Source organism: Suncus etruscus, chromosome 3 (assembly GCF_024139225.1).
Source record: "Suncus etruscus isolate mSunEtr1 chromosome 3, mSunEtr1.pri.cur, whole genome shotgun sequence".
NCBI lineage: Eukaryota > Metazoa > Chordata > Mammalia > Eulipotyphla > Soricidae > Suncus > Suncus etruscus.
The window spans coordinates 48039119-48066648 of record NC_064850.1 but is presented as its reverse complement, the minus strand read 5'-3'; the positions used below and the strand labels follow the sequence as shown (position 1 = coordinate 48066648).

At 41.5% G+C, this 27530-nt stretch overlaps 1 protein-coding gene and 1 long non-coding RNA gene across 9 annotated transcripts in view; both read left to right on the top strand.

Moving 5' to 3' along the window:
* LOC126003365 (uncharacterized) overlaps positions 1–27530 on the top strand; it is a 1166220-nt gene that overhangs the window by 911787 nt on the left and 226903 nt on the right. The window lies entirely within an intron of this gene.
* The window catches only part of ESRRG (estrogen related receptor gamma), a 530543-nt gene that overhangs the window by 483872 nt on the left and 19141 nt on the right, over positions 1–27530 (top strand). The window lies entirely within an intron of this gene.

Sequence of the window (27530 nt, the reverse complement as noted above, 5' to 3'; positions counted from 1 at the left end):
GAAACCAGTTCAGCTCACTGATTCTGCTATTATTATTAACCAACATCCAATCAGCACATCCCATTGCTTCCAGTTAGGAAATGCGCATGATCAGCATTGGGGTTTAGTCCTCAAGAAAATGGTTAATGGGTTAATGTTGACAGTTCAGCCCCTCCATCCACCCCCCCAACCCCCTCCTCCCAGGCTTTTGACCTGGCTATAGAGTGTCCAGGTCAGCAGCATAGCTCATGCATTTCAGGGAGTCATCAGAGCCCAATTATAGCTCGTCATTCCAGGGGTGTCTCTTCAGAGCAGCTCCTCCTCTCTGGATGGGAGGCCCTTCACACCTGCTTAACCTATATTAGGAAAGGACTAATTGTCTCCAGGGCTAGGCCCACCCAGTCAGCATGTTGTCTGCCAGGCCTTGGATGGCCTGGACTTCAGAGAGAGTGGGGAGGGGAGGAGCAGATGGGGGTTCTTGGAGGGAGAGACACCTCCTCCTGACTCTTCAGCACTTTAGGAAAACACAGACAGATCCAGCTGCTAGTCTGCATTTGGTTTTTCTGCTTCGAGGCTAGGGCTAGTTGTGTGGGGTGAGGTGTATACCATAGATACCCCTCAGAAATGCGCCTGGTCCTGAAGTCTGTGTGAACTGTGTGTGCTTCAATGATAAATACAGCATCAATTAAGGCAGTCCAAATATATTTTAGGGACTTGCTTTTATTCTGCACCAGTGTGGTTTTGGATCGATTTACCCTAAAAGTTGGAAAAAGGTTCTTCCTTAAGAAAGGTACCGAGGGAAAATGCTATGACATGATTGTCTTTATTTATGTGGAGTGATGTCAGAGATCTTGATAGGGCTGGAGAGAGAGTATAAGAGCTAAGACAGGTTCCTTACACGTGACTGACTGACCCTAGTTTGACTCCTGGAACCACTACATTGGATTCCCCTGAACATGATTTAGGTAACTGTGGAAAGATTGAGAGATCTTCCCTCCAAATAATAGCTTTTAAGCTTCAGGATGTAGGAGGCAGGAGGGGATATGAGACATTTGCTGGAATTTAGCATTCACAGAGAAGGACTGGATTACAGTGGAGTGTGGCTCCCTTCAGAGTTGGACACCAAGGCTGCTAATCGTGAACTTAGTTGATGACTAAAATGAGTTCACTCGACAATTTGATGCCTGTGAAGTATCCTATCCAGGCTTTGCTGGACAAATGCATGTGATCAAACACTGTTCCAAGCCTTGATTTGAATTTTTATAGTAAATAAGACAATAAACACCAGAAATGTTAAATCGAGGAACTAAATTAGTTGTTAGTAAACTGAAAACTAAAACTCAGGGCTTTTAAAACAACAAAAAGCAGGTAAATAAAAAAAGTAGAATGTGGGTCTTTAAACTCCAAGTTGGGACCACTTTTATTTATTGTTGTTACAAATTGTTCTTCAGAAAGATGTAAACTCTGTTTTTTGTTTTGGGACCTCATTCAGCTGTGTTCAGGCTTACTTCTGGTTCTGTGCTCATATATCACTCTTGGTGAGGCTTAGGGGGTCAAATATATGTAGCCAGGTATGGAACCTGGGACAGTAGTATGCAAGGCAAGCTCCCCACCTACTATTCTATCATTCTGGCCCAGACAGTAGGAATTGTGATGTTCAGTATTATTAGGTTATTGTCTTAATTTTATATTCAGAACTGTATCTTATTATATAGTATGAGATATTATATTTTTGTTGTTTTGGGGGCCACGCTTACCAGAGCCTACGACTTACTCCTGGCTGCACTCAGGGATCACTCCTGGCAGAGATTATGGGACTAGATGTACCAGGGATTGAAACCATCTGGCTATGTGCAGAGCAAGCCCCTTATTATTTGTACTATTCTTCTGACCCATAAATAGTTTATTTCTTTATTAAACTAGTAATTATTTTTTTGGGGGGAGTCTTCCAAAAGGGACCCACCCTGAAATTCTGGACCAGCTGGGCTGATGTTTCATTGTGCCACTGTGCTCACATCTTTTGCTACCGGGGATACATGGGCCATCAACAGTTGTCAAGGAGCATCTAGGGCATCTGGAAATGCTTAGAGGATTATCTGGTACTGAGAACTGAACCAGAATTGGCCACATGCAAAGCATGTGGTACTATCTTGTATTAACCTGGTACTATTTCACTGGGACCAAGAGAAATGGGGGTTGGTGAGAGGGGCCACAACTAGTGGTACTCAGGCTTTATTCTTGACTCTGTGCTCAGAGATCACACTAGGCTGTTTTGGGGGGACCATATAGAGTGCCAAGTATCAAACCTAGTTAGTAAGGCAAGTGCCTTGCTATTGAACCAGCCCCTGGCAATTTAATTGGAAAGATATTGTACCAACAGGATCATCTAGCTATCCCTTGAATTTCTTTTCCTTTAATGTCACCTGCCCTTAGATGTGCCTATATCAGCTCAGGCTCCTTTATGATGAGATAGTGATCACTGGTGATGACTTAGAATTATTCTTTCACTTCATGGAGAAGAATTTCTGAATTGGGCCTGAGATAGGGGAATTGGCCAAAAGCCCTAAGTGGTTGCATTTCTCCATGAAACTTAGTAGCACAAAGCTGTGAATGAAGAATGAAAGAGTATCAATGAAAGAGTGGTGCCTTGTTTATAGAGCATCTCAGACGTACTGTGCCCTCTTGGAAAACGGTGTTTCTGGCAGAAGAACTGTTTACATGCAGTTGAAACTTACTTGTGAATAAGCTATAAATTTTTCATCTTCCCGATTAGCTAGACCCATCACTTAGAGTGAGGGCTTCAGGGATCAACTTCTGTCAGGGCGTGGGCACTTTGAAACCTTTAGTTCAAACAGAATTACTTTCTTATTACTTAATTTTAACATTATTATGTTGTTTTTTGCTAAAGAAATTTTATATGGGCTGAGAGAGATGTTCTTTTCCATAAAACATCAGCAAAGAGGACATTTGAAAATCTAAATATTGGCAACAAGTCCGCTAAGTTGTGTGACATTTTTTCTGAACAGTTTATAATAGTCAGTTTCCTGACCAAAATAACATGTGGATATGTATGTTTTTGTGCTCAGGCCAATCCCTATTCATTCATACACTGAATAGGAATATCACTCAGCACCTGAACCAAGACAGGCCTTATATCAGGGTACTGATGGGAAGATTCTACTCTCTAGGATGCTCTTGGACTCAGAGATAGAACTGAGTGCCAATCACAGTACCATTCTCATTGGCAACTCATTCAGTAATTTTATTTTCTTGTTTCTCCCACACATGTTTGAGAGCCTTGAGGAAATTTTTGGGAGTGGGGAAGTTGGCCACACCCAGCAATGCTCAGAGCTAAATCCTAGTTCTATGCTTAAGAGACCTTATGGGGGTCCAGGGACTAGACTTCAGTTGGCTTCATGCAAGGCAAATGCCTTCCCTGCTGTACTATCATTCTGGTCCCATAATTTTTTTTTCATTTGTGTGTGTGCATGTGTATGTATGTAGTAGTACCTCATAAATGTGAATCCTGATCTCTCTCTGATCTCTCCCTTGACAAAAGTTGCTGAGCATGAACTCTGATCCTACCTTCCACTGAGATTCACTCTCTCTGGTGGACTTCTCCAACTGAGACCCCTTTTTACAGGACATTTCTTGGATATAAAAACTATGAAGGACTTTCCTGGAAATCCTAGAAGGGATTTCCTGCTGCTTCATGTGAATGTTTTGAAGTCCTTTGGATGTTAAATGCTTAAAGAGTATCAGAAACCACATCTCCAGAGAGCAGAGGCCTATCATGGTGGGCCCTGAAAGCTCCATCCAGGGAAGGATGGCTCAGGCTTTGCTGTGACTTAACATATAGTTCCAGGGCTGTTTGCTTATATGGAGGCAGTTAAGATCAGCTGTGCTACCCCATCAATACCTTTCTTTCCTGTGCAGCCCAGTTGAGAGGTGCGGGTTCCATGTTGCATGTAGACATGCCTTGTTATCCTCTTCTCAGGCTCTTTGCATCCCTTTGTTTATTTGAGACGACAGGAAGACTGGGTGAAGGCTGCTTAGTCAGGGATATCAACCTTGTTGGCGGGGGAGTGATTGCCAGTTGAAAAACAAGGCATTATTGCTCATTTTTTCCCTCTTATTAGTTTGATTACATTTGCAAATCAAATCAATCCATCAGACATGATCAGGCCTCGTCCGCATTTTAAGGAATAGTAATCTCCGTCTAATAAGATGCAAATGTGCCACATCGGTAAGTAACCAATAAATCATCGCCTTGTCTTTGGCAATCATTAAATATCAGAACCAACAGTCAATTTTTAGTATTTTCAATTTGCGATATGCCGCTGGAATATAAAGATAGATGGACGTAATTACACAAACCAAACACTATTTCAGTTCATTCCAGACAGCAAATTTAGTGGAAGGTATAACTGGCCTGTCATCACAGTACATTATTCCTAGCAGTTCATGCAAAGTTCACAGACGAGCTTTCAGTGGACATGGCTTTTTTTTTTTATAACTTTGCATGATGTCCCTCCTATGGAGAAGGATACTTGGATGGAAGGATTCATTTTGACTTGCTTGAGCTCTTGGGGTCAAAAGCCAATTGGAGGGGAAGCAAATGGTCCAGTCTGAAATGGCTGACAGAGTCCACTCTTATCTGTCCAAGTTTCTCTGAAAAAGAATACAAACTCACCATTATTAGTATTTTTTAGAAAAGGATAGGAAAGATACTACCCCCCAAATCTGGCCATGAGTTCTCATAGCCTCATCTCTCTGTACACATGAGTCACCCTGTAGGGAAAAACAAACAGAAATATTTGTATTTTCATAAGTCTTGCATCCTTTCAAGCCTGTCTACTTGGGCCATGTGTTCTGTGCTCATGGAGAGTCTTCCTCTGTGGAGAGACACATGTGGGCAGTACCCTGGTATGGCTCAGGAAGATATAGTGTGTTAATTTGTGGCTCAAGAGCCAATGTGAAGGTCTCTGTTGTGTTAGCATGTGGAGGGGAGGGAAAGCAGTGGAGCTGTCTGGATGGACTGTCTGATGTGAATGTCTTTTCTCTAATGCTTGCCTGGCCACTCAGCATCATCTAATGAGCTGTGACAGTTGCCCATTTGTTCATTCATTCATTTGCAGGAATTGTTTTCTTGCAAAGGGGGCGGCCTCTGCAATCTCTCGTCTCCGCTCCCTGTTCCCTGTGCGATCAATATTGTTGTCTCTTCCAGCCTCTCCCTGTACATTCCTCTTGTCTATTGCTCCCTTTCCTGAGTTTTGATACAAAAGGCTCTTTCAAAGTACACATTTATTCTATTGGTTTTGGCTTCCACCTTATTCTCTTCTAAATATCGAGATTGCTCTGCCACTTGCCTTGTTCCACTGCACACACGGTTTGCCTTCTCCACTGGAAAGTGCCAAGCAGGATGTAAAGAACATACTCATCCGACCTGGGCACACTTGCCACTTATTTTGGTGACACATCACAGTTATCATTGACTGAGCCCAGCTTATCTTGAAGGATTGTCAAATTCCTCCTCACTAAAACTTAGAGCTTAAAGTTTATTTGTACCTACTCGGTTGCCTTAATTTTAGTGAGAAAAGGTAACTCTTAGAAAGGAAGGCTAAACTAAAGTGAACAAAATTAAGTGCTTAGCTGCATGGTTTGCTTAATTTAAATGTGGCAGTGGGAGAGTACCTTTATGCTTCTCTCTTGGTCAGGCAATGGTACACCAAAACTTCTGAAACAGAGGGACTGTGGAGTTTGAGAAAAGAAAGCCAAGAGGCGATTTCCAAGTCAACTTCTCAGTATACGTAGGTGAGACAGAACCCTACAGCATGTAGATTTTAAGACAGAAGTGCTTCTCCTAGGGAGTCAAAGATTGTATTTATGTAGAAATCCAGTGAAATTGAGCCAGAAATATAGTCCAGTGAGTCAGGCACTTGCCTTGCCCATAACCTACCTGGGTTCAATCCTGGGCACTACTCAGAGGCCCCTAGAGTCCTGCTAGGAGTATTAAGGCAGAGATAGGAGTAAGCCTTGAAAACCACTGGTTATGACCCCCCCCAAAAAATGTAAGAAATGCAGTGACAGAAACAGTAGAATAAATTAAGAAGAAATGCCAGTTTCCTACAGCTTTTTTTGTTCACGAACCAGCAATGTTTTAGACAGACCATTTCTCACTGTGCCTAGGAGAATATGGAGGGTGCTTTCAAGATGTAAGATACTAGTCTAGATTGCCTCTGATTGTCGACAGCCCAGGAGACATCTGGTGTAGACAATGAAACCAAACCATGTGCAGTAGCTTGAGGGGTGGCACAGTTTGGCAACCTATAGCCCAGGTCTGTGCCTGCAAATTCCATACATTCACCTTACCAGGCACTCTAGAGTCATGGGCTCCATCATATTATAAGAACGTGAAACTGAAACTGTTGCTTTGTTTCAGCCACTCAACACCAGGAGATTTGCCTGCGTCCCTTTCCTTTCTGTTGTGAAATTTCCACATGGTAGCAACTCCGGCATTTGTGCAGGTGATTCTTTCCCCCAGCCAGCCCTGGTCGCTCAAGGAACACCATGCGGAACAGTGACTGCCAGGCACCCCTGTGCGTTCCAGCTGACGAGAGCTCTTGAGCTCACGCCTTTGAAGCTTTGTACCAGAACCTTCTGCTCCCTCTAACCGATTTACATACCACCATGGTATGTTTAATTTGCTTTTTCATCAAATCAATAATGGGTCTAATTGAAAAAATTGGCAGTGCTACGTGCAACCTAACTACCGATCTCAATGTTTGCCGGCGAAAGGCGACAATGTTGCACCTCTCTGAGTCAGCCACCTGTGTTACTGGCGCACTCTGCGACTAATGCACACCAAAACAAACATTAATACAGGTGGAGCATCTGCTATGATGCTCCAATTGATCACTATGCTATGAGAATTAATCACCTGGTTTCCGGCTTGAAGAATAAAATTTACATCTCTAATGTATGAAATGTATGAACACTTACACTTACACCATCTAAGTGGTGTGGTATCAACTATGGAGCAGAAGCAGTCCCATTTAAAGGACAAAGGGGAGCCAGTCATGTCAGTTCAGGGTTCAAAGCCCGGGACACTGGATTTGAAACTGTAGGTCAGAGACACATTTGTTAATAGTAGTTGGTAATATGGAAACTTGGAGATTCTGAGGAGGTGTCAATGCCATGGGCTGGCACTCAGGACACTTGGGGAAATAGTATAATAGTACAATGAGACATTGCAGGCTGCATATTATTATCTCCTTACCCCAACCCAGCTGGATTATTGGTAACAGTGATATTGTCACACTCTTTCTCCATTCCAGGTTTACTGGGTTAGTTGTTTAGGGACATTTCCTTTACTATTCTTACAAGCAACGCTGCTATTGAACAATCAGGATGGTAGCAGAGATGCACTTTACATTCATACCCACTGGTTTCCAGCCCCCTCACTTTAGCTGGTCTGCTAACCCAAGTCACTGACATCATTTATATATATATATATATTATATATATATATATAATATATATATATATATAATATATAATATATATATTTTAACACTAGAGGGTCACAAAAGCCTCTTTGACCTTTAAGTTATGTCAACTCATCATTGTGATAGGGCTGGCACTTACAATGTTAAGGTTACAATGTTGGGGTTCCATGAACCTGTGCAGAGAGACTGGTGTTGACCAGCAGGGCAGGAAGCTCAGGCTGCTTATCTGGGAGATCACCCTGGTATTGGTGAAAAAGACTAATTTTTCTGAGGATACGTATAAGTAGTTAATGAATTCCTCTTATTCTAGTCTGTACATGAATACTTAGGTCTACAAAAATGCTGTAAACCTAGAGAAATTATTTAATTATTTTCAATACCATCATTCTTCACAAGTAGTAGCCCATTTAGGAAAAGAAAGAGGCTTTTTCTTATCCCCTACCAATAGCTTCCACTCTGAGGCTCTTTTGTATTATCAAGAACATTTGTTTATGGCTAGAAACATTTTGAGTGGCATAAAAGAGATAGCAGGCCAGACATGCTGGCTTATAGTCAACATTCCAGAGGGCAATCTGCATGTTTCCCTACTGAAATAGTTGGCTTCCTGTCAGTGGTGGTAAATATGGCATAAATCATTCAGCTCATGACGTTCTTAAGTTTAATGTTCAGCTTTGTGACTCTTATACATGAACACATAAATAAATATGGTAGCTTTATTACCAAAAAGAAGGTGGCTCCTCTTCATCAGAAGCATTTTCACCAACACTATCAATAAATATTTATTGGGCAGCCAACGTTTATTTACGCCAACATTTCTAGGCCAAGCTGTAAGTTTCATCTTTGGAATTTAAAAATAAAAGGGAAAGATTAGAGAACACTGAAAAGAGATTGTAACACGAGGGCAGTAAGCACTTTCTTGAACTATCAAATGCGAATTTATTATATGGTTAAGTGACCTATTTACATCTAATGGTGAGAAAGGAGCCAAGTATGCAGAAGGAAGTATTATGTTGAATATGTTAAGTATGTATTTATTCATCAAGCAGAAACATTTCTTTAGTTATTTGGATGTAAATGATGTTTTAAAGATTTATGAATGTTAAATGCTAAATTTTCTAAGTACCGAAGTAAAGGCTATGTGTATTTGAAGACATTTTAATTTTTGACAGAAAAATCTCTGATACAAACAAAATCCAACTAATTCTAAGATGTTACTATTAATCTGGATGTTCTGAGATTTGGCACCTTGGCATGGCTATGTCACCATATGATGAATTAGAGGAAATGGAAATAAAACCCTGCGGCTAAATATATTGCTTACATTGCATAAATTTTGAGGCAATTACTCATAAACATGTATGAGGGTATGTAATTTAACTTGTACTGCCATTTCTTAATTTGTATTTTGTTTTGGTAATCATTTAGGAGGAAAAAAGAACAATAAGCTACAATAAACCCTAGTTTGACACAGAAAATCTCACTTAAGTAAAGTTCACGTCACCAGTTTAAACTCAGTTTCTCTCAATCTAGGATAATAAATCAAATGCTGACTCGCCCAGCTCCTGAGAGTGTAGTTGAAAGCAATTTCCTGGGGGAACTTCCAAAGGTTTTGAAATTGTGAAGGGATTCCCAACACTCCTAGGAAACATTCTAAAGAGCTTCAGTCTACTCCTGAAACTAGCAAATGGAGAGAGGAAAATAAGGAGAGGAAATCCCATGGATTATAAGAAATCTATATCCAAAATCATTAAGCACTTGAATACACAGCATGACTCCTAGAAGTAGAACATGGAGGTTGTCATGTAGGTATCAGGAGCATAGAGCCCCAATTACCCCCTCAGCCCAGCTAGGTCCAGGGCAGATCTCCCAATGTTCAATGTTGCTTGGTGTGATTATGAGCCTGCAGGAACATAAAGCATGTTCTTTTTAGACCTAATTGATGAGTGCCTAGATATGCCCATGTAAAGGAACCTACCCCAATTCACTAAATACATAGGAAGTGAATTTGGTTCCCTATCAGAAAATACTTCTTTCCTTTTCAATTCTGATATGTTATTGCTGTTACTGAAAGAAGCGTCCTGGAGGCAATAGTTGTCATGTCTCTGGTGATGTTCTGATGGCAAGAAGCATTCAGATCAATTTAAGCTCCCTGGCATTAGATACTTGGAGCAGGCCTTTGAAACTATTATATTAAAGTTCAACCTCTTGTTCTGTACATAGAAGTATCCAATACCCAGATACACTTCTCTAAATTCACAGGGTTGACTATTACATTTGTGTCCTGAAAAACATCATTCAAGTGATTGATATTTACACTTTAATAGATATGTGAATTCAGGCTATCAAAAATTTCTTTCATCATGATCCTTGGAAACATGTTCTATTTTTAGAAGTATAAACAAAAAAGACCATATCCTATTTGTTTTATTTTATTTTGGTTTTTGGGCCACACCTGGTGATGCCCAGGGGTTACTCTTGCCTACTCGCTCAGAAATCTTGGCTTGGGGGACCATATGGGTTGCTGGGGATTAGAACCACAGACTGTCCTAGGTCAGTGAGTGCTAGGCAAATGCCCTACTGCTTGTGCCACCACTCCGGACCCCATATCCTATTTTTTTTAAATAAGTCTAGCTCTTCAAAAGAGATGGAAGGATTTTATCTGTCACAAGAGTTTGTAGAATCCTGCCCATTTAGAATGTTGTTGAAAGTTTGCTCAGTTGATGGTGAGCTCTGGATTTGTATTCAGTAAAAGAAACCATTGCAAAAACCTACGAGCAAACATTTCAAATGTAATTGTAAATTTAATAGTGGATAAATGGAAATGAGTGAAATAATATTTTAAATTAAATATACTTCTAGTCTAAATTTTAATAGTGAGACCCAAACTAGGAAATAATATTTTGTTTTGTTTATTTGGGGGCACACTTGATTATATTCAGGGCTTACTCCTGGCTCTGTGCTCAAGGTTCTTCACTAGAAAATTCAAGGGAATATTATGGGATGCCAGGAAGTGAACCTGGGATAGTCATGTACAAGGCAAGCATGGTACCATTTGTATAACTTCTCCAACTCCTAGTAAATATTGAAACAATGCAAAATTAGACCCTTTCTAGAACCTTCTTATGTTACAAATCCGTGTCACCAAGATTATCTTCCAGCTTTGGGTTTGATTTGGGTTTTATTCTTTAGAGCTAATTTCTGGAATCTTCTAGTAGATGTGTGGAAGAAACTTTCTGGATGTTTGCACTAAAGAAAAAGAAACATTTTATCCTAAGTTGTATTACTGGTGGCAGAGAATTTCTAAAGGTTCTAGAAGAAAGAATGTACCATATCATCCTGGAAAGATATTTGGAAACAGTGTTAATTACTAGATGAGCAGGAACTAATTTATGCATTGGGGGCAGATGTTACAGTGCACTAGAAATTTCAGAGCACAATTTCCTGTCAAAGAGTGAAGAAGGTTCCCTGTCTTTGTGGCACTGGACTCCAGGTAGCCAAAGGCAGTGTTTGACCAGTATGTGTGACTCACAGTTTTATCATTTTAAATGGGAGACTGTTTCTGCAGGACTGAGTAGACATTGGTCTTACAAGTAAAGTACTTATTTCAAGAACTACCTGGAGATATTTTTAAATGCCTCTGATTGGGTCAGTATGAGCAGACATGGCAGTGTTTCTGGCTGAGAGTAATTAAAATGGTCTTGAATATGAAATGCAGGCAGTATAAATCAAAAGAGGATTTTGTCAAACATAAAACATGCAAGGCTCTATGATCCATATAAAAATATGGACCTAGAACTACATTACAAATGAATAGACAAGTGAATAGATGGCTAGAAAACATCCAGTTATTGACTTTTTAACGAATGTCATTTTCAAAATCTCCTCATTGTTAAGATATTTTTTCAGAGAAAAAATATTCAAATACGAAAGTTTGAAAAAAGCAGATACACGGACAATTCAAGATACTGATTTATTTTCTATAGAATAAATTTGCAGGATTTCTTAGCTTGAGATGGAAAACAGGCACTGTCTTAGTATAACCAGAGTGTGGCTTTGCAAGTGGGGCTCCTAATCCCACTCCCCCACCCCAGAGTGTCTGGTAGGGAGCTCAAGAGAATGATGTGAGGGTGCACCAGCCTTTCCAGACAGAGGTCTCAGGTGCTATCTTATTTCTAGGTGCATTGAGGAGCATGTAGTGATTTGTAAAGATTTTTTGATGAAGAATCCAAAACTCTAATTGTTCAGGAAGTTTACCTCTTGTAGAAGTAACCAAGGTATTTAAATAAAGATATTAATAAAAATAAAAAAGAAGTGATGAATTGAAGCCTAACTTGAGAGGACACATCTCCTTATGTTCAGCAGGAAGTGAGCATCACAGGGTCTTGTCTTTGCTGGTAGGAAAAATAGGACAGGGGTTAAGGTGGCCTGCCTTACATATAGCCAATATCAGTTCAGTCCTTCACACTGTAGTATCCTCAGAGCACCACCAGGAGTGATTCATAAGCATCTAGCTAGAAGTAAGGTCTGAGCACTGCTGGGTATGAGCCAAGAAAGCAAACAAACAAAAAAAAAATGAGGAGATGCCTTTGCAGGTAGCAAAAAAGTATGTAGAAAATAGACCTCCAGAATTAGGACACAATTAATTACAGCTCTCTGTCCTTGCCTTACCTATACACAATTCACCTGTAGAAGGTAGAATATAAAATTCCTGAGGACTCAGCCAAGAGTACATTTTAGGCCAATTTATTGCTAGAAAATTGACTTCATTAGGCTTCAAGCTGTGGACAGAAAAAAAAAATATTCCAATGCTTGGGCTATGGAGGCTCCCTGGACTTGCTGTGTATATCTACAGAGAACTTTGTAGATGAGAGCTATGAAGATATAAAGGTAAAATGAAACATACTCTGGAAAAAAGTCTGGCTTAGAGAAAGTTTCTAGAACTTTCACTGATATGAATGACTGACCTGAAGAAAATGACTAAAAAAAATAAAACAGTAAGAATCCACAAACTGATATTGGTGAAGAGGCAGGAAAATGAATTTTTTTTTAGACTTTGTTCCTGGTCTATGGAAAGGGTATTCACAGAACTGGCCCACAGCCTACCAACCTACCCCAACAAACCCTGCCCGCTTGCATATTATTATTTCCTAAAATTGTTATGAAACAGTGGCTCATACTCCACAATGGGTAATAACATATGAGAGGGAAATGATCATGCCTTTGGCTATGAGATAACATTTCTCTCTCTTCTTCTGTGATCCTATTGAATTTGTCTGTTAAATTCTGGGTGTAATTAAAGCAGATAGATGCATTCTTTACATTTTTGTTGCAAGTTGATAAAATCGCCTTTGTCTGTGATCTGAGCAAGATTGCCCTGTAGTTTTTAATTTAGCCGGTTAAGAAGCACAATTAAAATATCATGAAAAAGATGATAATCAGAAAGCATCTTTGGGGTTGTCCCTGCCAAGTTGATAAAGGGATCGGTGGAGTTCATAATTACCTCCTTCACTGTGCATTTGTTCTTTTGGGGGGCTGAAATGTTCATAAATACCTTGGGCTATTCCAGGAGGGGATAAGGGAGGGGGAGATTCTCTACCTAATTAATAAAATTTGGGAGAGTACCTAGAACAGCGAAAGATCTTTCTTATTAGCGCTGCCTGGCTTGAAAGAGTGAGTCCTGTCTTCTCACATTGAAGAATGTCCTCTTAGAGCTTATTCTGACACATCTGGAAACACTAGCTCCCATATCCAATAGGAATACATACAGCAAATTCTTCAGTAATTTTTTAAATAAAAGAAATAAAACCACTATTGAAGAAAGCAACAAACAAGCCTAATTTAAATAGCAGTAGTATTACTCTGTTTAAAGAACATGTCTGTTGAATGGTAGGTTGTGTGTTCCACAATCCTCAAAGGGGAAGAGGGAATCCCATGCCCCCTATTCAGGTAGGACAAGAGATGATGGTCCAGTAGCAATTCCCCAAAATAAATAATCCACACAGTTAGGAAGGTTTAGCAGGCAAGAAACTCACACTCAAGCTATTCACCCACAAGCCTGTCACTCCACCACGTGAAACCAGGGGCTTAGATGGCAGTTCTCATCAATGGCCTCCTGAGTAGTTTTTTTTGAGATCAAAACAAAGCCCACCCCTAAGGAAAGGGGAAAAGTCAGATGAAAAGGAAATGGGGTAACAAGACCAAAGAAAACCAATTGAGATACATATAAGGACTAATTCAAAGACCTCTATCTACACATATCTTTGTAAAAGGTCCAGAATAATGCAAGTTCTCTTTTCTGATGAGGTGGGCTTGAAACTTTGCTTGGTTTTTCTTGGTTATTTCTCTTATAGTTCAGTTATTCTTCATCCTAGAGAAGCTATAACAGAATTTAGGATCTATCTTTCTAGTATGTCTCTCCATTGTCAACTTGGTGTGCCTGCAGTTTGCTTGGTGCTTATATGGAACTTGGAAACCAAAACTTTGATAGAATCATTTTAGAAATCATTTCTGAGACAGCAGACTGTGTGCTTTTGGGCTCATTCAAGAGTCACCCAGGAATTCATCCTACCCTGACCTTTATCTTCCCAAGCTACCTGTGGTGAAGCCTCACTGGCTATCAACGAGATGTCTGGCTCAATGCAGAAGAAACCCCAGAACTGTTGGGCAGCATTGGGCCCATAGTAATAGCATGACAGGAAGAGCATTTGCCTTGCACATGGCTGGCCCTAATTCAATCCCTGGTATCTCATATGGTTTCCCTGAGCTTGCTTATAGTAATCCCTGAGCTCAGAGATAGTAGTAAACCCTGGGCACTACTGGATTTGGCCAAAAAAAACAAACAAAACAAAAAAAAAAAAAAAACAAATAAAAAAAATAAAAAGATTGTGGGACAGAGACCAGAGCTGAGCACATTGGAGAGGAGTGATACCTGAGCCCAGATCCTGGAATAAGCCCTGAGCACTGGTTGGTATGACCCCAAAACAAACAAAAAGCTTGTGGAGCAGCAACTGAGTGTTGAGTTGGGTGAGAAGCAGGTCTATGTTAGGAAAGGGGCTGGGTGAAGGGCAGATGGAATTAGTCAAGGACATTAGATTCCCTAGTCTCCATATTTACCAAAAATTGGTTTGGGTTGTGATGACATTGACAGTGAAATTAGGTCAATCCTGAAAAGAGGTTCAGTTAGAGAGATTCCCTTCTTAGTTTAGGAAGGCATATGTGGGACATCACTTTCCTACCCACAACACAGAATTAATCAGACAGTGAAGGGGAACGTGTATGTAAGTATATGTATATGTAAAGGCATAATGGCATAAATCAGTGAGTAATATGGAAATGGGAATTTTTGTTGTTGTTGTTTTGTTTTGTTTTTGTATGTTTGCTTTTGGGGCCTTACCTACTGGTATTTCTTGCTCAGTACTTAGGAATCATTCTTGGCAGGCTTGGAGGACCCAGTGGGATACTGGGGATTGAACTCAGGTTGGCTGTATGCAAGGCAAGAACCCTCCCTGATGTGCTATCCCTCCAGTCCCTGGATACTAGCATTTCATTCATCCAGCTAAGCCACCTGTCTGTTGAAGGCTGCCCCAGGCTCCAAGTGACAGGACTAGTGAGGACCCTAGATTGCTCTTTACCCAGTTTTTTCAGCCTGCATATATACTTTTTCTGAACTATTTGGTGCAGTTGTGCATAGAGATATAATGAACCTTAACTCATCCCCCATTGACTCCCTTATACTTTGTGCCACCCTGTCCATGCCCTGGCCTGATTTCAGCCTAAAGCTGAGTTGGATGGACTCAGGTTGATCTTTTTTCTCCTAGGTAAACTGCCACAGCCTGGCTATTGGGTCTTAGTCCAGGAGGGGGACCCTGTAGGGGTTGACAACCCTCAGAAAGGAGGACATTAGCCCTGGGAAGTTGTTGCCTTATCCACAGTGGGGTTGGGGCAGAGCTAGTCCTCTTCCTCCCTGGAGTGGAACACCCAGGCTTCTGAGTTGAGACCTTTCACATCACTAGTGTTTCTTGGGATCTCCATGTACCCCTATATTACACAGCTGAACATGGTGATATTTATTAAGCCAATCAAAGTTTGATCCATACTGTATTCTTTTGAAATTATATCCACAAATCAAATACATACTCTGAGCCACACATATCTCAGTTACATAGTCATGGAATTTTTTTTGTTTGTTCTCAATTTGGGAGAGGTCCTCTATTATTAAATTATTTTTTTATTCTGCAAGGAGATAGGTAAATATTACTATCAGGGAGAAGCTCATGAGCTAGAATCTAAATGGTTTCCAGGTTACTTATTTTCAATTTCTCTCAGTTCACTCAGCAAGGGGGAAAATCCCCCTCCCCCCCATCATCACCCCTAAAATAGATGTTGGGAATCTATGAGTCATTCCTAGGCTTTAAATAATGCACTAAATTCAAGGCTTACTAGCTCACTCATTTGATTTTGAGATACAGAGAAGAAATGAAGCGTTCACTTGAGGTTCACTTTTTTTTCTGAAGTCTACCTGAGAGAGGAAAAGAGAGAAGAAAAAGAGAGAGAGAGAGAATATTTCTGAGAGCTGCCTCTTTCTCCGATCCTGTCACCCCCGGGGAATGTGCCCACATTTGTGTGTGTAGATTTATAGTTTATCTTTATCTAATGCTTCATCTGTAGGTAGCTATTACAGCTGCCTCGCCTGGATATTGTTTGGGCCTAATAGATCTGTCTGTAGTTCATCAAAGGGGAGCCGAGTCCCTAAAAGCCATCGGGTCCAGCTGAGGATGAAATACGAGCCATCAGCCTTGGTAATGGCTGTAAAATTTCATAATTACATGGCCTTTATTACATTGCATAATGATCCTGAAGCAGGATGGAACAATTAATTAAGATTTTCAAGCGTGGCTCTTTCAGAAATTAAAAGGGGCGAGGAGCTGAGAAATGGGGGCTCTGACTCATCCTAAAAGCCTTCAGGAGACTGAAGAGAGAAAAGACTTTCGCGGGCTCCTTGCTGGTTGGCAGAAGGAGGCGCCTCCTGCTTCCATCATCATTGCTCAGGGCCTCAGGCCTCAGGTTGAGTTTTTATTCCAACTTCCAAGCTGCTGTTGGAAGAGAATGTAAGCTTGCCGAATGGGTCAGGGGCTAGAGAGTCCTGCTGCTTTTCCTTTCTCCTCTTGAAAAATTCTATTCCGCCTCCTGCTACAGTCATTTATCACATTTATGGTGGCTCTTCTATACCCATTAAATAAATGCAGGCGCTGAGGTAGGGGGTCAGCTGATTGCCCGCTACAGTATAGTGACCAAGAGTTTCTCTTTCTCTCGCTCACACCTCGAGGCATTAAAATTCTTTCCAGATCTCTATACTTTTGACAAACATCCCCAAAGGAAGACTTGACTATTTTCATTTACTATCCTGTGAATGAGCCATGTCACATCTCCTATATACCCTTTATTACCCCTCCACAATAATCTCATCTTCATACTCCATAAAGAGTAATTAAATTTGGTGGGGACCTGGAAAGGCAGCTAGGAATTGGCTGGTTTAGCTTTGATTTTTTTTAATCATGGGAGCTCCAGAAAAAAAAGATCTTGTGGGCCCAGAGAGATAGCACAGCAGTGTTTGCCTTACAAACAGCTGACCCAGGACCAAAGGTGGTTGGTTCGAATCCCGGTGTCCCATATGGTCCCCCGTGCCTGCCAGGAGCTATTTCTGAGCAGACAGCCAGGAGTTACCCCTGAGCAACGCCGGGTGTGACCCAAAAAACAAAACAAAACAAAACAAAAAGATCTTGTAGTCATACGTATTTATATTTTCTGACATGAACAGATGATGACATGACCCACTCTTGAGGTCACTTTTATGTCAGCAAGATGCTGATTGCTGAATAAGAGAATGGAAATGGAAAGAGTGAGAGGAGAAAGAAGCTTAGCAATGTTTTAGGGTCTGAATTCCCTGCCCTATTCCAAGTTTCTGGTCATGAGGTCTGTGGGAAATGTATGAGTTTTAAAGATATGATATGCAAAATAGTGACTACTGTATGAGAGAGAGAGAAAGGGGGAAGGGACGAGAGGAAGGTGGAATAAGGAAGGAAGGAAGGAAGGAAGGAAGGAAGGAAGGAAGGAAGGAAGGAAGGAAGGAAGGAAGGAAGGAAGGAAGGAAGGAAGGAAGGAAGGAAGGAAGGAAGGAAGGAGGGAGGGAGGGAGGGAGGAAGGAAGGAAGGAAGGAAGGAAGGAAGGAAGGAAGGAAGGAAGGAAGGAAGGAAGGAAGGAAGGAAGGAAGGAAGGAAGGAAGGTAGGAGGGAAGGAAGGAGGGAAGGAAGGCGGGAGGGAGGGAGGGAGGAAGGAAGGAAAGAAGGAGGGAAGGAGGGAAGGAAGGAGGGAATAAGGAAAAGAAGAAGTAAAAGAAAAAAAAGAAAAAGAAAAGCACCAACTCAGAGTGCTCTAGTGTCATTGTGATTCACACAGAACTCTCAGATATTGGGCTCGCTGCAAGTGTTATTGTTTTTAAATCGACAGTCATCACAGAACATTTTCCAGATCTAAATATTTCCTGGGAGACTCCAACTTCCCTGGGGCATGCCCTATCATAAACTTCCAGCCCGGAAAAATTTGGAAAAGATGATAGGCTTCTAAGAGGAGCTGCTGCCCTGTGTCAGTCCCCTTGTTGAGGCATTTAGTCCCTTAATAGGAATTTTCTGATCCACTGTCATTCTTGTTCACACAGCGAATGTCACTTCCTCGAAAACACTTGTCATTCTTTAATGGAAACAAAATAGTCATTGCAGGCAGCGCCGCAATGTCATTCGCTTACCCCTTGCTGCGTCGGCAATAGTGAAAATGACAGAGCAGCTCTCTGTAGGGGTAATTAAAATGTAAATATTGATATTTTATTATTTGAAATTACTTTCCAGTGCGGCATTTAATATCTCTCCATCTGTGCGGCTCTGTTCAGCGGTCACTTTAGTGCAGCTCTGGGACGTGGAGCGGCGGCTTGATCCCCGTTATGTCAAAATGCTTGTTGCTGCTTAATTTTGATATCTAATTAAGTGGAAAAGTACAGTCCACACTGTAATCCATGGCATCTTAACCAGCTGCTTGGGTATATTTAGAATTAATCTCCACTATGGAATCATTCTAATGTATGCAATTAAGAGTCTGCCGATGGTTAATTAGGTGTATTAGAATCAGGCAGCTTTACCCCCCCCAGCCCCCACCTCACACACACATACCCCCCCCCACACACACACACGCTTTCATTTTTGGATTGTTGCAGAAGAGAAAAAAAAAACTTCACAAAGGTAATCTTCATGCTCCTGTGATCCAGTTAGGAAACAGCATCACTTGCCAAGAGATTTTATTCCAGGATAGGACCACTTGTATTTTTTTCCTTGTCTCAAATCAGCTCCCTAGGAGGAGTTCCTGGAAAGATTTGGAGGGTCCCAATGCCAACAAAGGAGGTAGATCAGGTCACCCAGGAGGAGTGGTGAGAAGCAAATATAAAGCTACTTTTCTATATGCTTGCAGGAAGGCTGCAATAGGTTCAGAAGGAAGGTTTTGTTAGGCAGCTCTACAGCATGCCACTGCCACCACCTGTCCCTTACACACACACACACACACACACACACACACACACACACACACACACACACACACACACAAATGCACACACAAAAATACAAGGCAGAAAGTTCTCCAGAGAAGAACTCAAAAGGTTTGTTTTGTATCTTGTGTGTCCCTGGCAAATTAGACAAGGTGGCTGAATTACTGATAAGGCCTTGCTCCTAGGCCTGAGGCTATATTGGTGAAGGCTGGTTTAAATGTTAGTTTGAACTTAGCCACTTATCCAAATTGGGGGGTGGGGGGGGCAATCTGGAGAGAAAGAAGGGGCGGCCCAGAGAAATGGAAGGGGTGGCTTCTATTGTCAGAGAGAAGCGAGCTTGGGAACCTCTCTGGTGAAGCAGATGCCAAGCCATAACGACCTTGCTCTGCTGCCGCCAGCAAACACCAGCCGTGAACTTGGGAGTAAATATTCGTCAACAGATCTTCATTAGCTGGTAGGAAAAATCGTGAAGGCGCTTGACTCGAAACTGAACTCTCTGGGTTAAACATGCCAAGAGGTGTTATTGTTTTTTTTTCCCCAGGCGTTGCAGAGTACAAATTATACCAGGTCTCTTAGCCCCGATGTTGAGGGTTTCTAATATTATTTGAATGTGGAAATTGTGGGTCAGCCAGCGATAATTTCCTATCTGTGACATGGGTCTCATGGAGAACATATTTCTTCTGTGTTCTTTCATGAATACATATGACACTTTGTTGTTAATGGCCTGTACTGTAAATCCTTGAACTTGCTTTTATGCAGAAGACCTCTGGATTTATTTTTTTCCCATTTTTTGCCCCTCACTCCTTTTAGAACTGAGGTAGGAGACACTGGGTGTTAGGGTGTTTTTTTTTTCTTTCTTTTTTTTTAGGGTTTTTTTTTTTCTATTTTGAAAAATTTGAGTAAAGTACACCCAAAAGGCTTGCCTCCTTCCATTCCATAACTAGTAAAAGTAAAAGAAGAGGAGAGAGAATATTAAGAATGCCGCCAACCCCAAATCACTGATAATTATGGCTCCTGTTGGAATTGATATTTTTATACCAAGGGGGCAATTAGGTAAATTTGAAAAAGATTTGAAGGCATGTTATTTAAAATTAATATAGAAATTATCACTGATTTACTCCCAGAGGTTCTCAGGAGAATCAATTTTTAGTCATTTTAGAGGAATGACAAAATGATCGCCTTTCTCTAATCTCATCTCTCTCTCTCTCTCTCTCTCTCTCTCTCTCTCTCTCTCTCTCTCTCCTCTATCTCTCTGTTTCTTTTTAATAAATGGCTAAACATTTTTCAAATTTTTAACTAAGTTTATTAACAATGGTCCTGGGTTTGCACGATGCTGGAGTATGCTGTGCCATTCTAGGCGTAAGTATCACCTTCACAGACAAAATGGAATAAGAGAAATAAATAATCCCATTGATGAGAGACCTCGATTCTAAAAACCAGCCACTTCACTTCATCAGTGCAAGGAGAGGCACTGAGAGAAACTTGAACTCTCACTTTGTTTGAGTATGCAGTGTTGAATCCAAAAGCTGATTAGACTATCTCAAACATTTCTCTTTCCCTACTAATTTCTTCTTTGGTGGGTGCTATCTTAATAAATAAGTATGTATATATACGTGTCATGTATATGAATTATACATTTATTTCTCTATCTTCTATAGTTTACTCCTAATTTATCCACTGTGGAATGTGCTTTTAGATCCTGCAAAAAATCAGAATCTGACGTTGAATCCCATGGATCAGAAACAAAGCAAGCGTGACTAGCTTGCTATTTATAGATTTTCTTTAATGGTTGAATGTTCTTGGGAGAAGCAGTTTGTCTTAAGAAATAAAACCAAATAACAACTTTGGAAATTCATGTTAGGAGAAATTTAAGAAATTCATAGAAAATATGATTTTAAATTATGGTGTAAGGAAGGGTCAGAAATGTGTTTTAAAAAATATCAAATACAAGAAATAAGAAAGTCTAATCCAAAATGCCAATGATTTGTTGTTGTGGAAAGCAAATTGCCTAAAAGACAGTTTGAATTCTTTCTCGAGTCCTACTGAGTCCCACAGATTTGTCTCTCTCTTGTAATGTCTTAGAAATGACATTTTTGGTCCTAACTAATTGACTAATATAGGCAATTCTTGCATGGAAAAGTAAAAAGCATTATTTTTTCCTTACAAGTTATGTTAGGAAACCCACATCTTCTTATATTTCTCCCTTTATCTTTATTTCTTTGGACAATGATGGTCCCCACCAGACTGGATCTGCTCGCTTCATGTCCTACCTCTCAGCTCCGGAAAGCCTAGCAATGGGAACTCACATTTATTCTAAAAAAAATATCAGTCTACTACTTCGTGTATCAGAAATATATCTTGACCTTTTTTAAAAAATCTTTTTCTGGTTCATTCTGAGTTTATTTTCCCTACCTCTTTGTCATCTCTTACTTATGTACTTATCCAATAGCAATGACATTGCTTCATAGCTTGTTCCTGTTAGCTAATCTTTCACTTTTGCTTTTTTAAGTGTGTCTTTCTTTCTGCCTACCTGATTTTTGACTTGAGCCCTCTTGGTTTACCTAGTCTATTGGCATCTGTTCTATACCCCCTACTGTCCCTAAAGCCCTGTGGAATGGTTCCACTTTTTTATTAGTTAGTTAGTTTTGTTTGGAGGCCACACCTAGTGGCACTCAGGTGTTACTCCTAGTAGGCTCAAAGAACTATATGGGAAACAGGGGATAAAATCTGGGTCAGCGGTGCACAAGGCAAATACCCTACTCACCCTCCCTGCTGTGCTATTGATTGCTCCCTTTTAAACTGCCCATCTTGGGCCTGGAGAGATGGTTCAAGGGGCTGGATCATGTGCTTTGCATGTGGGGACCAGAATGTAACTTCCTGCAGGGCAAGGTCCCCTGTGCTAAATGCTGCCAGCAGTCCCTAAGCACTGCAGGCTGTGGCCCCCAAACAAAACACAGAACAAATTACTACCTAAGGGTGTATTCCCAGGACAGTGAGCTAGATACAAGTGAACCCAACCTAAGGGGCTCTACATGCTTCTAAGTTCCTACCATACATCAAGGACAGCCATCCCAAATAGTCCCATTTTCACCACAAATCTCTACTTTTGCTGCTTTTAAGTAGGAGCTGCTTCACAGTCTCACACCATGGCTGTCTGGCAAACACTCTGCTCCATGAGCATTTCCTGGGTGCAAGGCCAAGATTGCAGCAATGAAAGGACAGGTGTTGTGTATCTGTGCTCTTGCCTTATTTTGGCTGTGTTTGACTCTAGGAGAGGAAACCCACTAGGAAAATAAACCATGGGGTTCTCCATCTGCTGTGTGTGTGTGTGTGTGTGTGTGTGTGTGTGTGTGTGTGTGAGAGAGAGAGAGAGAGAGAGAGAGAGAGAGAGAGAGAGAGACTTGTTGCTTGTTATGGGGGGAGGTATATGCCTTTAACAGTAAATTTTGCTTAGATATGACAAAACTTTTGATTTGGAATCTCTTAAAAATTAATGTCCAAAAAAAAGCAAACAACAAAAACAATAACAGCAAAAAGCACATCAGAACTTCTGAAACACATATTTCTGTTACTGGAAACAGGAAGAAACAGTGAACATTTGTTTTCATTTCTTAGTCAGTGAGAGTGGGGTGGCCAAGGTTTAATATCCTAGCTACCACAAATAAATTTACACGTTGTCAAAATAATTATACCAGTGGAATAAAGGAGAGCAATTAATTATGGATAGCGGCAAATAATAAAAATTAACTCAGGGCGACAGAATCATAGAATTTATTGTGGAATGCTGATTTGTAAATGCAAGGGATGGTGGCGGTGAGGCCACCTGATTAAAATGTCAGTTGTTCTTACAAATGAGAATAACTGAAGCTAGGAGGTTACATGGAACTGAAGGGGAGGTGTGGCCATAGCCGGGTATGATCACAGTCTGGCCACACATGATCCATTGGAACATCTCTGGGACAGCCAATGGAGTCCTGGAGTCCTTCAGAACCCCCAGGATGACCTGAGAATCCCTAACATCACATCTTGAGATCTTTGCAGTGAACTGCTGGCTCAGTTGGCCAAAAGTTTTTCTTGGAGTCCTCAGACAGGCACACTGCTTTGGTGGCTCCTTGAAAAAAACTAATTCAAACTTTAAAGAAACTGGTGCTGACTAAGAAGCTTAGGCAGGAATTTTTCTGGGTCAAAATGGCTCCAAGGCAAAGCAGATTACTGCAGTGTCTTTTCCACGTACTAGCACTGAGTCCCAGGCTTACAGTTATAACCCCCTGCTATCTCAGAAGTGGGCATTTAGAAGGCAACGACTGGGATACAGTCATCTCATAAAAAACTTTGGTTGAATCTGTAGGAAATATTGTTGATGTTCTTAGGTATTCAGATGTCTCTTCCAATGGGGGAAAAAGTGCTAGTCTCTTATTTCACCGGCCTCCCATTTTCTAGCATCCTTCTGTGAGCCCTTATGGGTTGTCCCTTCATTGTTTTGCACTAATGTATTTTTAAGCATCTTCTATGGGCAGGAACTGCAGGAAGCACTGGGGGATACAATCAGGAGCCAAGTCCAAGAGGACCCGACTGTGATGGAGAGTTTTTGCCCATTTGGTGGCATATTATTGCACCTACTCTTTGAGTTCCTTCATCTTTGCCTCCATCCTATGTATAAATTTGGCCATATCTAGGCATCAGTGCTCCCCAAAGGTCCATGGGAAGTCTAGTGACAGTTGGGTGGAAAGGAACAAGCATATTTTGATTCAGTATGTCACCAGAGTGATTGCAGGAGGCAGAAGATGGCATGTTTTATGTGGGACTTGAAGAACTCCCGTGTTTGAAGGGTCTGTCTGCCATTAGTGTTGAGAGTATGTGCTCCCTTTACAGCTCAGTTGCTCCCCTCCACCACCAAGCAGTGACCAGGGCAAGTTTTTCAGAAAAGGGCAAAGAGCAAAATAAGAAATTTCACATTGAGTCAGAAGATCTGTTTTGTCCTGTCGGAGCCAAGCCAACATTTCATCAGCAGGTGGCAACCTTAGCTTTTCCTCCTTACACAAGTGCTCCAACAACTGCAGCAGGTGGACCTTGGTAGAGGAACAGGAGATGCCAAATAGAAGGACTGTAGGGGGAGGGCATTTAAACCCACAGGAGTCTAAGACAAAGCAGGCCCAAGGGGAAAAGGAGGAGAAAGCAATTCAGACCTTTTGGAGGCTGGTTAGAGCCATTGTAGCTCTTTCCTTCTCTGTTTCTATGGGATCCACTTCCTGCTTTACAGTGGCTACCTCTTCGCCTCAAAAGAACTGACCACACTTTTTCTTCCGAGAAAATTCTTTATTTTTTTTTTTTTTTTGGTTTTTGGGCCACACCCGGCTATGCTCAAGGGTTACTCCTGGCTGTCTGCTCAGAAATAGCTCCTGGCAGGCACGGGGGACCATATGGGACCCCGGGATTCGAACCAACCACCTTAGGTCCTGGATCGGCTGCTTGCAAGGCAAACGCCGCTGTGCTATCTCTCCGGGCCCCCGAGAAAATTCTTGGGAGTGCTCAGGAGTTTCTCCTCGTTCTGCACTCTGGAACCACTTTTGGCAGGTTCAGGGGACCCTATGGAATGCCTAGGTTTGAACCTGGTCTGCTGTATGCAAGCAAATGTCCTCCTCACTGTGGCGTTTCTCCAGCCCCTCAAGAACATTCTTGAGAGTAGGTATACCACTGTATTTACCCTGTATGTCCTGAGGAATAAGTGCATCCTGCTTTTTATGCATATAGTGAACATTAGGGGATGTGAGCTTCTCACCTGTGGAGCTGTCAGAAAGCTCCAGAAAGGGCACCAGAGCTCTGGGACTGCCAACCACACTGGCTCCTGCAGGGAGGAAACCCAAGGAGCCTTCCTTCAAGTCACCCAAATTCCCAGGTGCCAAGGCTGGTCTAGTCACACCCAGTCCAAAGGCTGGCATTCAAGGTGCTCACTGTCACCTCCACTCTCGTGATCATTCGGTACCAGCTCCTCTGGGCATCCGGGTCAGGCAGGCATTGCCTCATTTTTATTGTTCCTTGATAGATGTGTCCACTTGGTTGTTATTCTGTAAACTAGGACTCCTGGAATAAAGTATCCCCAGATGGCTCCCCCCCAAGAAAGCTGCTGATCCAAGAAATCTGATAAGGGGTTTTACAGAGCAGGACACTATTTCTAAGCCTCACAAAGGGAATGCCACCCCAGGACCCTTTCTGGTCTCAGTGCCTCCTGCATGCCTGGGCTGCATCCACTAGTCTTAACTCCCTTTGCCTTGTTGGTTATTATATTTCCAGAAGACACAGTCATTTCAGTGCACCTATACCATAATTTCATTGTCTGCAGAGCGCCTGTTTTCAAAACAGGGCACATGCGCTGGGAGGCATGATACTAGCTGGGAGGTAGGACACCAGCCTTTTTGCAAAGATACAACACATCTGGGGTCCAGATGACATAATTGTTCCAGTAAAGGTGGCCCTAGACCCCAGATGTGCAGCCCATAAATTTTCTGCTCCCAGCACCAACCTCTCCCCTCTTATTCCACTCAGTGGTATTTCATGTACATTGTCCCCCAGTATCTTTGATGCTCAGTGTCCAACAGATAGTTGATATGTGTTTCCTGAGGAAGCTTGATTTTTTGGTCATTTTTTTTCTTAGTTTTGTTTTTGGGACCACATGACATCCAGAATCAAACTTGGGACACTTCCCTAAACTCCAACCTTGCATACATACCAAGTCTGAGCTCAGCCAAGTGAACTAGCTCTCTTTGCCCCCCTGCCCCCATCTGTTTGAGAATCACACCTAAGAGTGGTTGGAAAAAGTGACTCCCAGTTCAGTCCTCAGAGGTCACATGAGGTGTTAGGATTTGAACCTGGAGCTTCAGCCTATACCCCACTCCATGGAATCAAATTTCTACCCCAGTCTGAAGGGTTTGTCTGTTTAAATGAATTTTATTCACATCAGAAAGGCAAATTTTCCAAGCTGATCTTCCTGTATTTCCACTAATACAAAGAAGAATTTGTGAGGAAGGAAAACTATTAGCTGCCTTCTTTCTAGGAAGTCCCTCCCAGTGCCAATGGCCTCCAACAATGTCTCTCTTTTCCCAACTCAGATGAAAGTGGGACTAAGTGGGGACTATGACTGAATGAAAAGATGCCCAGGAAGTCCCCCCTTCCTCTGTCTTCTCTCCGAAGATGGGAGCTATATATCCCTCATCCCTTTTTTTGTGCATTCTTCTAGATATTTCTTGCACCCTATCTCTAGCACCTCTTCTTCAAAGGGGGCGGATGATGCTGCAGAACTTAATTCACAGAGATGGACTAACAAACTCTTCCCATCACTTGAGCTTTTCCACAGTTGCCACTTGGAACTATTTTTCCTTTGCTATGATTATATTTTCATTTTTCTAGCAGGTTGACTGGGAATGAGGACCAGTTTTTAAAGAAGGCATTTTATCAGACTGGGTATTGGGGGCCAGGGGGAATTGCCCTCATTGTCTAAGCCCTGAATGAGGCTAGTGTAACTAAATTTGTAATAAGGACCATCCCTGTCCAAGAAAGTTAAAGTCTGTTTCAGATGGTAAAATGAAAAACAGGTAAACAGGGCCCTGAGAGATAGCACTGCGGTGTTTGCCTTGCAAGCAGCCGATCCAGGACCTAAGGTGGTTGGTTCGAATCCCGGTGTCCCATATGGTCCCCCATGCCTGCCAGGAGCTATTTCTCAGCAGACAGTGAGGAGTATCCCCTGAGCACCGCCGGGTGTGGCCCAAAAACAAAAACAAAAACAAAAACAAAACAAAACAAAAAACAGGTAAACAGCTCAATAGGCCAGATTTCCTGCTGGTACTTGACATGAAGATTCTAGACCCAACAGAGTTTCTAATTCATGTAGTTCACTTTTGAGAAACAGTAAGAGGGTAATATAAATAGTCTTTATAAAAGTCTTTATATAGTATATGAAATGTAATATAGATCAAATAACTCAATAGTAAATGTAATGAATTATTGTACTTATTAAACATAAACTAATACATCATGCCATTTAAATTTAATAAATATTGTATATTAATAAATACATATGCATATAAATTATAAGACAGAAAGAGCTGCACAGTATATCTCATACATTCATGGAATCAGTGATGGGGCAGGGTAGAGTTGAACATGTGGAAGTCCTGGGCTCAATCCACAGCACTATATGGTATCCCAAGCACTACACTGCTGGTGAGTGATAGTGATCCTCAAGCACTAAGCACTGGGCTGGATATAACTCATGAACACTGAGCTAGATCTGGCCCCAAAGTTAGAAAACTCACTCACACACACACAAAAACAGAAACAAAGCAAGTCTTGTTCCATCTGTCCACACATAAAAGAACAACTGGCCTAAAAATAGCATAAGGGCTGGGACCTACGTATGCTGAGAACTTGCCTTGGTTCCTCCCCCAATAGCCCAAGAC